The 15,249-nt window shown below is 44.8% G+C and overlaps 1 protein-coding gene and 1 non-coding gene across 2 annotated transcripts in view; one reads left to right on the forward strand and one right to left on the reverse strand.

Moving 5' to 3' along the window:
* LOC111869895 (homeobox protein SIX6) overlaps window positions 1-15,249 on the reverse strand; it is a 112,014-nt gene that overhangs the window by 76,853 nt on the left and 19,912 nt on the right. The gene's annotated exons all lie outside the window — the stretch shown is intronic.
* On the forward strand, window positions 4,751-4,823 carry Trnam-cau. Its single transcript has one exon. It is a non-coding gene; the product is annotated as a tRNA-Met (tRNA).

A 15,249-nucleotide genomic window follows, 5' to 3' on the forward strand; every position in this document is an offset into this window, starting at 1 on the left:
CAGATTCCTAAGGAGCAACAACTGAACAGCAACAGAGGGGTGTTTTCTGTGCCGTCCGTGCCGAGATATTATAACCAGGACAATTAGTGAGAGTTCTTTTTATTTCGCTTAGTGGGGGGGGGAGTCCAGCTGGGCTCATTCGGCACGACGGCCACTGATTGGCCTATTGCACCTACCCTGGTGATTATGATGATAGAGAATTTGGTAGAATGAAGATTGGCAGGGGAAACCGAAGTACTCGGAGAAAAATCGCCCCAGCGCCACTTTGTCCACCACAAATCCCACTTGACCAGACCCCGGGCTCGAACCCGGGCCGCCGCGGTGGGAAGCCAGGGACTAACCACTTGAGCTATGGCGCGTCCTGCTCCAGGGAGTTAGTGAGTGCAGTGCAGTGCAGGGAAGTGAAGAGTTGGTTGGTGAGTGAGTGAGTTAGAGAACTGCGGTTCAGCCATTGTGAGCTGCTGCTGTTAGAAACTGGTAGCTGAGGTACGGGGATAGTTCGGGAACCCAGAGTGAAGTGAATGTCTGCCGTTTAAAGCCGCTGCCGGGCAACGACTTTTGAAGACACAACAGACTAAGAAAACTTAGTACGTGCTGTAGTGAACGGCAGTGTGTGTGAATTAGCGACAGCGCTGTAGTTACTTGTGGTTACGCTCTGTAGTGTTCAGTAAATCAAATTACCACTCCAAACCCCGTCTACAGTCACTCATATACGTGACTACATATATAAGAAGCAATAAAGTTCTGATGCGGAAGAATATTGTTTCATTTAGTACCACCAATTTTTATCAACTGAAAATTTACAGCAGCATATTAAAATCAAAATATCTCCCTTGAAAAATGCAAACCACAGGCTCATAAATCAAAACAAATTGGTCTTTAAATCCAAAAGGGTAGGCACTTCGTTAAGGGACAAAACCTCAAAACATTAATGCAATTATTGAGTATCCTCTCTATGCAACTGAACAAGCAGTCCGTAACCCCACACAGAAAATAAACCCCTTATTACATTACATATAGTTCTCCCCCATGAACATCCCAGGCCTTGTAGACCTCTTTAGACGGGCCCCTTGCCAAATTACACCCTGTAATTAATTCGCTAGGGAGTTGCATTGAGCACCAATTACAATCATTACATTTCAGCGCACGGGGCCTGTTAAACTTACACACTGTAATTGGCTTCATGCTGCGACTAGCTTCTCTGACGTCATAGGGGCGGCTGTGCTAGTGGACACCTGTGATCTGACGTTGGGGACAGACAACAGGGGCTCACACCTTCGTCAGATTTCAGACATGTGTTCTGTGTTCAGGGCGCGGCGTTCGCGAATGTGCGCAGCATTATGGCCCTTACTGGAGTCTGAGGAATTCCTAATGCTTGTTCCTTCGTTATCCCAGATGAGCTGGTCGGGATGTGTCCCACTCTGAAGAAACTTGATCATGTTTACTTAAGAAGAAATGTGAAACTCGAAGTTATACCGGCGGTGACTATGAAAATGGGAAGGAATACTGTCATAACATTCTGATTCATATAAATAATGTTATTCGCGGCTCTCCTGTGGTCTTCCGGGATCTCTTGTCTGTCGAATTTTAGGCCGATATGGAAATATTTTTTAATTGTCATTTCCCATCATTTCCTTGTATTATAACCATCTCGACCATCTTCTGGCCTGGCAGACATATGTCAACGTTTCGGAGGAATCTGCTAGCTCCGTCATCAAGGAGAGATTCTTCTACCTTAAGCAGGGAAGCAGCAAGTTCTTCCAAACTTTTTGGTGAATATCTACATGATTACAAGGCGTCATATCCCAGAAGACTGGATAAAATCATGTTGGAACGCTAGCTAATAACTCCTTGATAAACGTGGTAAACTTAAAATGTTTGCAAAAGAGTAACAAATGAAAAATGAGCTTACAAGAATAGGATGAAAGCAGATTAAATTCGAAGAATGCTTACTGTTAATCAATTCGGATTATTTCTTTGTCCCATCTCCTGCTTCAAAATATAAAGATTGTGTGTGTATATACGTATATGTAGAGCCGTTACCATGCGACGACTGCGAGATAGGCGAATATACCAGACTTGTCTCTAGGCAACGGCTCGGTAAACATGTTCCCGCAGCAACGAATCGAAGCGCAACAATACAAGTACTTCTTGGAAACGCGGTGTTTCTACTCGGTCCGTGCCGAGGAATTATTTTGAAGATAACTGAGACGTACGGGAATCTGGGAAGAGAGCATTACAGCGCGTGAAGCTGAAGAATCTCCACTTTTAGAAGCCGTTACCAGGGAACGGCTGATGAAGACACAGCAGGCTGGAAAGGGCTTAGCGGGTGCTGTGGTGATTTGTGAGTTGTGGAGATTAACGGTGGCGCTGTAATTGTTTGTAGCTCCCCGTCGTGTGTATAAGTGGTCAGTAAATCTAACATCCAATCTAAACCCCGTCTATAGTCACTCTAATTCGTGACAACACACACACACACACTAATGTAACATCCGTTGAGAATTCAGCTGGATCTCTCTTCATTTGCTATATAAGCTATCGCAATATTATCGTCCTCTGCTCTCGCTCATATTCCTGTCCAGTCTTACGTGTTATTGAATGGTACGTCGAGGCCGATGTTTAACGTCATCTCCCACTAATAACACGCACAAACACTCAATCGCTAACCGCCTCCTTTATAAGGAGTTATGCGTGACGAAAATATTGGGCTCTAGTTTAGATGATTAAGGGACTATGCTACAAGTCGGAAGGTCGCGGGTTCAAATATCGATGAGGTCAATGGATTTTTTTCAATTGACCTAATCCTTCCGGCAGCACTATGGCCCTGGGGTTCACTCAGCCTCTAACAGAAATGAGTACCAGGAATTAAATAAATAATTTTCCTGGGGAGTAGATCGCGGCCGGCGCCTAAGGCTGACAACTTTACCGCCATCTCTGAGCCGACTGTCTAGATAATGTGGGACCCTTAACGTCTCACAACCCTATGGGCCTTCATGGCCTGTTACAGGGATAGCTTTACTTTACTTACCTAGGAACTAAAAATTATTCTGGACCCCAGCTTACGACTGACTCCTAACTGCCCCTGAACTACTTCTGTTAGTCAAAGTCAAAGTCACAGTCAGTAAGTCTTGGTGTCGAGTCACATCTGGGGCTCATGACCAGATATTCATTATTATTTGACAGTTACGGTCTTGTTTTTGTGGGGCGCCCTCTCTGAAGAGAGGACGGGTCTGCCTTTTGTATATGCTGCTGGTGCTTGCCAGCGCAGTCTTCCTCGGGTCCGAGTCCCTTAGTAATTGAGACCATATTTTTACTGTCTCAGATTTGAGACTTCCCTTTTCGTCGCCTCCTACGACTCGCATGATTACAATGGAGGCATTCGACTCCGCCTCCACACGGATTATAAGCACTCTGCACAGACCCCACGGAAACCACCGTCTATATTGCTGACGACGTCACCACTTACGCGGAAGTGTATTTACTAAGCCGTTGCTTAGAAACGGATTGCATAACACCGTTGTCCCACTGCTGCTCGGTGCGGACGACATAGAAAACACAGCCTCATTTATTCTTGCGTGTTGAACCGTATTTACAGAGCTGTTGCCTGGCAACGCGTTGTTCGAATCCGTTACAATATTATCAATATTTGTAAAACAGGCGTGATACATTGAGACAGAATGGAGCTCGCTTTTTCGCGACCTGCTACGTAACTGCTCTAACTTCAGCTGTTCATGGCTATGGTAAATTGAAACTGCATCATGATAATGATGGATCTCACGCTTACTGACCTGTATACTTGGATATATACGTTGTACATGATCTTGTCCAGTTCATCAAGCGATTTGGTAGCCGAAACATCGTGGCTCATAGATTTGCTTAACACGGCAAAGTAATTGATGCGGCGTCTGCAAAAAAATGCATGATCTGCTGTGGCTCCCCGCTATTTCTGACTTCCCATTTCCTCTCTCCTCAAAGCCACCTGCACCCTTTTTAATTGAGAGCAATTATGCACTGTATCATTAAACTATAATTTAGCGGCATGCGTAATGGAAAAATGTATACAATAATTATAAGTCTTATTAGATGTTGTTAGTGGGCTACCTGGCATAGCGTGGGGCCCTAGGAAGTCTCTGAAAAACTGTGAAAATCAAATCTGTAGTGGGTATACAGTTCTTATTTTCTAGAGCAGTGTAGTTTACATCTGTAGTGGGCATACAGTTCTAAGTTTCTAGAGCAGTGTAGTTTACATCTGTAGTGGGCATACAGTTCTAACTTTCTAGAGTCGTGTAGTTTACATAACAGACGATAACATTCAGCAGCTCATCTCCACAATTTGTATTCATGGGTCTCGTACGAATTATTCGTCTAACACAACTGGGCAGGCAACTGTAGCTGCAGCCAAGTACACTCGTATGCGGCAGAGCCGTGGTTCGAATTACGGCCGCGACATCTGATATACTGTGATTTTTCGTGGGTTTTCTCGGTTCCTCACGCCAAATGTCGGTATAGTACCTCAGTTAGTCGACGACCGCTTCCTTTAAAATCTTTTCTGATTAGTTTTTCACCTATCATCAAATCATGAACGTTCTGTAACACAAACCACAAAAGTGCCTAAAACTGCTTTAAACAGAAAACAAAACAAACAAACAAACAAACAAACGCCATGGTTTTAGTACGCAAGCGAAATTTATACAATCAGAATAGCTTTAAACGGTTAACTTATATTGGGGGGAAAACACCTAATTCTAACGCCTCGGTAGCGCAGTAGGCAGCGCGTAAGTCTCATAATCTTAAGGCCGTGAGTTCGATCCTCACCCGGGGCAGAATTTTTAGATCTAATCGCTAAGGTGGAGTGTGATCTAATTATGAGCATAATTTGAAGAAACGTACTAATACGGAAAGTAACGTGGTAATACATGTATTATTTTATTTTTGATAAGCGACACGAATAGTCAGGTACCAGTGTTCTGTTATGCTTGACATGTAATTCGAATTATCAACAGCTGGAACAACACACACGTCACGGAAATGTTAGGGAACTCCCGCATTCCTTTGTTTGTCGGACTGCTGGCTACGTAAAGACTGGTATGGGTGCTGAAAGCCCCGCTACTGGCAATCTCGAGACAGTTCTTTGGTTTCCTTCTGTCCTCAAGCAAATGCTGAAACGGTTTCCAATCTGCTACAGCATGCTTCTCCAGCAGCCCTCCCAAATTAAAGTTCAACCGCTCTGCTATAAAGACCAGCAAATTATCTTTCCAAACTATTCAATTCGACACTAATGCAGAAAATCGAAATGCCAGAAACTTTGAGTCTCCCACCTTCGTGACTGTGACGATTACAATATTGTTGGAGCTGACGTTGTGCACTTCGATGCCACATCCCAGAAGACTGTATTCTTCAAATAGTATTTAATTAAATTCAAGTGTCAAAGGATTAATCTGATGTGAATCACATTCACGGCGAGAGCGACAGTCTGAGAGTTTCTAATGACATAAATGCAGCACTGCAAGAGACAGGAGGTGGTGATCTCGGGATGGTTCATTGCTCCTCCTCGGAAGGGAACACCGAAGTGGGATTATCGATGCTTGAAGAGAAAACCGCGTAGTAAACGTCTATAACAAATACTTATTGTTGCTGGAATGAATACACGGACGAGCTTCTTACAACATCCAAAACACACTCCCAGTATTTCAGTCTGTTGTGTCTTCGTTAGTCGTTGCTTAGTAGCGCTTCGGACCACGGAAATTCCTCCGCTGATATACTGTCTTCTTCTTGTATCATATTGGTCTCCGGTTGGTCCACGCTATGTAACTTAGGTGCTGACCTGAAATGTACAATTCTACAATTCCGTTAATGTTTCGTACCAAACCGTTCCCACGAAAACCTGATTACTTAGTCGTTGCGTAGCAGCGGATGGTTCCTAGACTGCAACTGATGACTAGCGTGTCAAAGGTACAGTATTTACGCATGTATAGGCTGCGTGCGTGTATAGGCCGCAGCACATTTTTCAGACAGAAATTATAGAAAAAATAATTTTCTTGGAATATTATTTCAGGAGTAGAACACCCTCTATTACTAATTATGAATATATATTTTTTTAAATGAAGTGTGATTTCGAATATTTCGAATATAAGCTGCACCCCAGTTTTTCTCTTGAATTTTTGGCAAAAAATGTGCGGCCTATACATGCGTAAATACGGTACTTTGTCGCCAACTGCGCGCGAACCATTGGGCGCTGGAGGTACCGCGGTCCGCGCTGATGGCCCAGTGGCTCCCAGAAACCCATTCAGTTCAGAATATTGTATTCCTGCCTATCTCAAAATCTAAAGATTAAAATTCTGAGTGATTCACTAGGAGGAAATCATGACTTAATCATTATAAATCACAAACTGATTCACAGATGAAAATGTTAGTTGGGAACATTGTAATTTACAAAAACTGTCACGGCGTCTCCCTGCTCGGTGCTGTTATGAACTAATTACACGAACATGGAGCATCATGTCGGCCTGTGTCTCCAATCTCAACATCTTTCCTTAACCCAAGTATCTTCACATCCACCAAGCTCTGTAGTCGCGAAATATCGTTTTCATATGTGATTTACTGCGTGATTTGTAGCTCGGAATCTTCTCCGAGTGGATTATCCTGTATGAAGAACCGTAATGGCTTAGTTTTCTGGGCAGTGTCACTGAGTGGCTTCAGAGGTGGTTACACATGCTTCAGAAGAACCTGTTTACGTCCCTTTTACATATCTTGCCAGGTACCTTCAAGATGACAGCCATATGTTCCTCCGAAACTTTGGTAAATACAAATGAGTCTACACGATTGCATAACCCTGAAGTTCGAAACCTAAATTAACTCGCGACTTAAAATTTGGTATAATTTTTCTCTTGTTGTGTATGGGTCTCTAAACCCGACAGAAGCACATGAACTGAGAGTGTCTGAGAAGAAGGTAAATTTGTCCCTGTGCTTTAGCAGTGCGCCATGAAGGCGTATGGGGGAGTGGATGTAGAGATCCACGTTTTCCTGACCTCTGCACTAATTGCTGGTGAGCGGTCAGTTTTTGAGAAGAGGGTGCTGAGGAGAATATTTGAACCTAAGAGGGAGAAAATCACAGAACAATGGAGAAAATTCCAAAATGAGGTTCGAAATTTGTACTGTTCATTAACTGTTATTATCGTGATGGTGAGCTGGGTGGGGTATGTAGCACACAAGAGAGATGAGAAACGCATTCAGAAATACTGGTCACAAACCTGACGAGATGTAACAGTTTGGAAGACCTAGACAGAGATGGAAGAACATCAAAATATGTAAAAATTAAATTGCATGTGAGGGTGTGGATTGGATTCATGTGGCTTAGAATACAATCCAGTGGCGGGCTTCTGTGAATATGATAATGAGCCTTCTGGTTCTATATAAAGTGGGGAAATTCTTTACCAGCTTAACGACTATTAGCTTCTAAAGACGGAATCTACTCCATGGAGTTAGACGGGCTGTTGCGAAAGGGGTCGTGAGCCTTCTGGCTCTATAAAAGGCATAGAATGTACCAGATAGCTGAGCGACCGTCAGCAGGTGAAGAAGGACCCTGCTCCATAGAGTTAACGAGCAGGATGGGGTAACGTGGACAGAGCTGGGTTGATTCAGTATAGATCAACATCTGGATTCCCTTCCTGCAGAGCTATCCCTGTAACAGGCAGTGGAGGCCCATAGGGTTGTGGGACATTGAGGCTCACAGATGGCGGTGAGGTTGCCAGCCTTACGCGCCGGCCACCCGCCCTTTACCCCAGGAAGATTCCTTGTACTCATTTCTGTTAGAGGCTGAGTCGAGCCCAGCGTCATAGGTCGGCTTGAAGGATTAGGTCTATTGAAAAATCGAATGACCTCATCGGGAATGGAGCCCGAGACCTTCTGGTTTATAGCACAGTGCCACAACCAACTACGCTACCGCGTACTCCATGAATATTCTTACGTGTATTTCATGTACTAAAAGCGGTGACAAAGTTTAGGTAAGCGTCGTGAGTAAAAGCGGGTTACCAGAATGGAAGAAAATGTACCTCCCAGGCTACACGTAAGTACAGACCAGGTGGATAGAACGGGAAGTTCCGAGCGCTGCATGACGGTATGAAGCAGCAACAGTCCAGCCTGCGTCACACTGCTCCGTAGCTTTTCATTCATTTCCGCGTAACTCGAAACCCCGGCAGAACAATCGATTACCATTTCGTTGCTTGGATACAAAACTGTTACGTACGTTGCTAAAATAAGGCAGCTTCTCGTACTCCTAGCGCTCATGCTACAGATATGGCACGGTTCGAATTTTCAGGAGACAGGAAAAGCAAATTGAGGGTCTCTGCAAACATACTGAATTTGTAGTCGCGAAAAACCGACAAGAGGCGGTCCTCCAGTTTGGAGGCTAGGCTTGAAGCTAAAAACTCCTCACCGTAAAAACCATCGCCTTATGGTATGTTAAAGAGGACCTCGGACATGAAGGCTTCTCAGGAAGAAATTATGAGGAGCTCCATCGAGTTCGTTAAGAGCAGCACACGGCCCAACAAAATCATCAATTAGTCCTACACTATCCCAAAGCAGTATTAAGTTCTCAAACACAATGTCACTGTCTCAAAAACACTGTCACCTTTTCAAAACCTCTGTCACTCAAAAATACTATCAAACAAGCTCCGTGGCCTATAGTCCGCAAGCGAACTATACTGACCGAGTGACCGTCGTTTGTCGACGAAGTTAGTGCCAACTTTAGCGGATAGAGGGTGTTGCGTGGTCAGCGCAACGAATCCCCACGGCAGTTAATTTCGGTTTTCTAGACCGGAGCCGTTATTTCCTTGAAGTATCTCAGTTATCCTCACGAGGCTTAGTCGACCCCGTTCCAGATTAACTACTTCTCAGAAAATCTGGAACCGCCGGGAATCGAACCCGGACCTCTGGATCAGTAGGCAGGAACTCTGAACACTAGCCCATAGAGGTGCAAAAACGCTATCATGTTTCCAAAGTACTGTAACTCAAAAACACCGTCATGTTCCCAGAGACTGTCATTGTCTCAAGAACACTCTCATCGGTCTTCTGCTCTTCACCCTTTAGCTTACTTCTCCATTCCTTCACGTATCTTCCTCATATTTTCTCTTCTTCTTCTTCTTTTACTACTTTTCGTCTTCCTTCTCATCCTCCCGCTCCTTCTCCTCTTCTTCCTGTTTCCTTTTTCTCTTCATTTCCTCCTTGTTTTTAATCGTTCATCTCCCGTCCCTTTGTGTCTTCCTCTTTGTTTCCTAGGTTCCTAGAAGTGTGACTGCATGTTCAGAGACTGGAGGAGACGCCTAGAAGTGTGACTGCGTGTTCAGAGACTGGAGGAGACGCCTAGAAGTGTGACTGCATGTTCAGAGACTGGAGGAGACGCCTAGAAGTGTGACTGCGTGTTCAGAGACTGGAGGAGACGCCTAGAAGTGTGACTGCATGTTCAGAGACTGGAGGAGACGCCTAGAAGTGTGACTGCGTGTTCAGAGACTGGAGGAGACGCCTAGAAGTGTGACTGCGTGTTCAGAGACTGGAGGAGACGCAGTTTAACAATGCATAAACGCCACGAACATTTCTAGGCTTGAACCAGGCATTTGTTTAATTTGTGTTTGTTTTCAGTTTATCGTGTGAACTAGTGCCAAGTGTCGAGCGAGGTGTGATATTGGATGCTACTTCACTCCACAAAACAATGCACGCTGCATCATTGCACACAACGGAATTTTCTCATAGCGTTTTGGCATGCAGGGGGCATCGCATTTCAAGAGCCAGTTTCTATGACCATTGGACCTGGATTGCTTGCACACATACCGCACTTCCGGCTTATTCAGTGGCGTCACAAGATGCGCTTCAAAACAAACCCGTCACTGTTTACACGAAACGTAAATATACATCCCTTCCTACATCACGCTGATATCGAGGGAGTGCAAAACATTAGACAGGAAATTTGTGTCCGACTTCCACCTGGACCCTCAAGTCCCTCAATTAACCCTCACGCTTCTCCGCCATTTTAGGTTGTCAGACCTGCCCTCTTTTCAACATTATTTTTTTATGTATAGGCCTACATATGTAGAGTTATGTAACCGTGAGGGGGCATGCGGTAGTGTAGCTGGTTGAGGCACTATGCTACAAGCCGGAAGGTCGCGGGTTCGATTCACGATGAGGTCATTGGATTTTTAAATTTACCTAATCCTTCCAGCAACACTATGGCCCTGCGGTCGACTCAGCCTCTAACAGAAATGAGTTCGAGGAATCTTCCTGGGAGGTAAAGGACGGCCGGCGCGTAAGGCTGACAACTTCACCGCCATCTGTGAGCCGACTGTCTAGAAAATATTGGAGCCTCGACGTCTCACAACCCACGGCCTGTTACATAGGTAGCTTTACCTTCTTATGTAACCGTTGGGTGAAAGTTCTGACATTACGCAATTTCGGGTTACCATAGCAACGAATTGTCGAGCGCTAACACGTTGCATGAACTTAAATTAAGTAGAAGGTCACGAACGAGCGAGAATACTTTTCAGTGCATCGTGTTTGTTTTGTTACTACTGACAATATTTTAAAGTGGATATGTGAAGTACAGTATACTATGTAAGCAGACGGATTACGACTGATTATTTGTAGGTTTTATTGGTAGGAGATGGCATAAAACATCGGCCACGACGTATCATCTGCCAACATGTGGAACTGGACAGAAATACGGGAGAATGCAGTGGAAGTGAGAAAGCTTATAAGAAATGATGAAACTTGTCTTCGAAATGTTAATGAGTGTAACATCTATACATATATGGTACATGTTTTCCATAAGGACTCTGAATACAGGAAAAAGGAATCCCTCCAAATGTAGAACAAAATTCCCGCCAAAACATTTCTCGGCCACGTAGCAGAAATAAAATTCTAACAAATGTCTCGTGTTGTCAGATGTAGGTAAGAACTTTTGTAAAGGTCAAAATTTATGGGGGGGGGGATTATTGTACCTAAAATACAGCTACAGCAGATGTAGACAAACCGTTGCCTGCGAGCTGTATGCTGCTCCTTTTAATTTTCCGTGAGCCTTGCGAAAAGAAATATTGTTACAAATAGATTAAATAAAAAAGCCCCGATACGTGTCGAGCCTGTACCCAAAGCAATGCACGTCTGATTACAGTTTCCGGGTTTCTGAATAATATCAGATGCGGTTCCCATGTTTAGCAAGTCTGGCCTTCTGGCTAGCGCCAAATGGCAGAATAATAGACGGACGATGACTCAGAGAAGGATTTTGAAAAAGACCTCATGACCTAATCAGGTACTATCCCGGAATTTGAATGCAGGCACTGAGAAAAGCCGCAAAAACTTGCTCAGGATAGCCAGTGTACCGGCCGAGATTCGAACAGAGTACCTCTCGAATACGAGCCAAGAGCGTCACCGCTACTTCCTCCGACTCGGTTCGAAATTTTCGGCACTTGGCATTTGTGAGGTTATATCGAGTTTCAATTTGGTGAACACTTTTGAATTATTGATAATGAGGAGCTTCATAACGTGTACTCTTCGCCAAGTATAATTAGAAGGAAGACGAGATGGACAGGGCATGTAGCACGCAAGGAGAAGAATTTCGGTAGGAAAACCAGAAGGAGACGACTAGGAAGACCTGGACGTATGTGGGAGGATAATATTAAAAGGATCTTAGATAAATAGGATGAGGTGGTATGGACTGAATTTATCTGGCTCAGGATAGGGACCAGTGCCGGGCTACTGTGAAAACTGTAATGAACCTTATGGTTATGAAGAGTACTATCGTCTGTGGTATAATGACGTGCAGTCTGTTGAAAGTCAACCGACGTTTCGGAGGGACATATCGCCTCCATCTTCAGGGCTGAAGAATAAACAGAGCAAGATACCAGCGTGAAAGCATAGATGAACACTGTGATGGGAAATTCTTGAGCAGCTGAGCGACTGGCGACTTCTCAAGAAGGACTCGGCTAGATGGAGTTAGTGCAGACGTCAGCACCACAAACGGGTCTGCGTGAACTCTGGGGAGACTCTGGGACGATGCAGTGCAGCTTCATGGCTGTTTATAGCACTTCGCGGCTAGCAGAGTAACGTATAGTTATGCAGGCGAGTGGTCATCTTCACGTTCCTGCCGCTTTACCCATTGGACAGGAGGTTGGGTGGACACCAGTGCCGGTATGGACGACGTGGAGAATAGAAAATTCTTTATCCTACCGGGACTTGAACCCCGACCCTTCAGTCGTCCAGTCCGTAGCCAGTCGCTATACCGACTGCGCTATCGGATCCTAGTTTAAAGAGGAAATGAATACAATTGATAAATTCTGCATAACAAAATTCTGAAAGCGAGTAAAGCTTCCAAGAAAGAAAGTGGTTCAAAACATCGAAAACCTTCATCAAACCATACTCAGAATATGCAAATTCTATAAATATTAAGGTGAAGTCTGTATCTCAGCCAGAATGTGCTGCGCTCTAATGGCAGTACATGTAAGTCAGTCTCTAGGAAGCCGTTACAAGTCTGTGAAGCCGCTGTGAAAGTTTGATGCTTTTTTTTTCTCGGGAGAAGCTAAGAAGTTATTGAACGGCTGAATGAGCCAATATCGTGTATTTGTCTTTAACAGTCATGCAATTTGTTATGTCACTAATGATATTTATTAAATAGTTAAAAGAGGGGGGGGGGGTAAAGCTATCCCTGTTAGCAAGCTGTGGAGGCCCACAAGTTTGTGAGACGTCGAGGCTCCCACATTTTGTAGCTAATCGGCTCACACCTTCCGGCTTGCAGCATAGTGCCTCAACCAACTACGCTACTGCATGCCCCCCGCAGTAAACAGCCTTACACAAAACCAATGCTGTGTGTTCCAAGAGGTATCCAGTGTCGCGGGTTCAGTTCCCATCTTGTGTTGGAAACAATGTAGTTTACACACTGACAGTAACATGAAAATCTACGTAATTTCCTGACCAGACGTACAGTTTATTCAAGACTTCTGGGTTCACATTGCGACATTTGACTGTGATGGCTGAATAATGAATAAGGCGAGAACTCGGAACAAAGCGTAACCGAGGTACTATCCCAGCATCCGAATAGAGTGAGTCCCCTAGCGAGTACATCCCGAATATTAGCTAGTGGTCTATCTGCCCAGTGCTTCCTTACTCAAACGGGAGTTGTACAGTTGTTGAGGCTGTATAATTCTGATTGGTCGCCTGGTTACAGTGCAATCGATACTAAAGACACTTGCTTATGTAACGAATAATTCTCAACAGTATCAGCGTTAAATCAAAATATATTGACAATTAGGTAAAACATACATAGTACAGCGAAATTAAGACAGAGAATTTAATGATGAATGCAGTTTGAAGAGTTGCTGTCATAAGATGGCGCTGGGGGGTAAAGGGGCGCGCAAAGTCCTTGCAGAGTCGGCAGATCCCACGCCTGGGGACTCGTAACGCATGCGCGTGCAGAAATTTGTGGTATGCCGCCGTCTGATTTCTTTTTGTTTTTCTTTTTCCAAAACCGATTGCATTAATCAACAGTTCCTTGTTGCTCGAGTGGGTTCTTCAGCTTACCTGATCGGACAAAGATATCCTCCCCTTTTGGTTTCACATGGTAACATTTTACAGAACGATTTGTTCAAATCAAACGTAAACCAAAACAATTAATATAGATGTCTGATTTTAAAGATCGCAATTACAAACAAAACCGAAACGGAATTATTTAGAAGTAAGGTGAAGTTTATAGGTAAAAAAGGCAAAGGTATCCCTGTAACAGGCCGTGGAGGCCCATAGGGTTGTGAGACGTTGAGGTTCCCACATTTTCTAGTCAATCGGCTCACAGATGGCGGTGTGGCTGTCAGCCTTATGCGCCGCTCGCACCTTTACCCCCCTGAAGATTCCTGGTATTCATTTCTGTTAAAAGGCAGGGCGAATTGAAAAATTGAAATACCTAATCGGGAATCGAATCCGCGATCTTCCGGCTTGTAGCATACTGCCGCAACAAATTACGCTACCGCGTGTCGCAAATTTTGTTACAATAAAAGACGGTGAGATTCATGTATTTTTAGGCCGTGAAGTACGGCGGCAACATGAGCCTAAATACAGAGTTCTATATTGTGGCATATGACTCTCCGTAGTCTGGTGAAAGTCACCCGACGTTTCGGAAAAACATATCCACTAACTTCCACCGAACCACGCGGCTTTATGTACCGGAAGACAGACCTCTTGGCAACTGTGACAGCCTCAAATCCTATGTAGAAGTGTAAGTGGATCTATAGTCATTTTTAAACCGTTCCTGTACAGTCAAGAAAAGTGCAGCCTGCACATTGGCAAGTTCAGTAAGGGCGAAAGGCTATGCTTCATTTAGTGGCGCTGTCGGCGTCTCAGATTCTCGGCGTCGAGTAACCGGATCAGTGGTTCACAGGTAAGAAGGTAAAGTTGTCCCTGTGTCAATTAATTAAGCACTGCACCATGAAGACGTGTGGGGGAATGGAGGTACACCTGCACTACTCTTGACCTCAACACTGGATGGAAGTAAGTGGCTAGCTTCACCCCCAGGCTGTTTTATCAGCAAAGAAGCAGCCACCGGTTCCCATTGGCTGGGTGGGCCCCAGAGCCGGTCTAGAGAAGTCTCTCGCTCCTGCCAAGAATCGAACTCCGGCTGCCCAGACCGTAGCCCGTCGCTATTCCAACTGGGCTATCCTGGCTCGATGGAAGGAAATGGTCATGGCGTATCGACATTTTTCTGCAGGAACCAAGGGCAACCACAGAGGATCTCGGTAAGGCAAGTTGGTGTCCCGCCCGGTAATCGAATTTCGCTCCTCCCCATACAAGTCAAAAACGTTGTCACTTGAGCCAACTTATAGCCTTCTGGGTTATGCCATCATCTAGCCTGGTAGGTGGGTACCGACGTTTCGGTGTGGTCTCGTAGGTGGTTACCCCAACGGTTAGGGAAAACCTACTTGATTTTTGCCATTGTGTCGTCTGAAAGGTGGAAGCTCACCATGTAGTCTGATCAAATCTTGTGGGCGTTTCGGAGGAACCTGTTGCTCTTTCGCCCGCCCTTATTGCTGATGTTTAGGAACACGCTGCCTTTGTCTGCAGGGTACAAGATGGCGGCGGTAACGGTCTGTCATAGCCCAGAATCTAACAGTTCAAAACAGTTTTGATCTGCTCTCGTTCTGCGCGAAGGTTTCTGAGCTTGAAACTTGCAGTAATAACCGCTGTACAATAGGCCTAACTACTCCGTATAGTTCTGACATA

The sequence above is a fragment of the Cryptotermes secundus genome, unplaced genomic scaffold (genome assembly GCF_002891405.2).
Source record: "Cryptotermes secundus unplaced genomic scaffold, Csec_1.0 scaffold653, whole genome shotgun sequence".
Lineage (NCBI taxonomy): Eukaryota > Metazoa > Arthropoda > Insecta > Blattodea > Kalotermitidae > Cryptotermes > Cryptotermes secundus.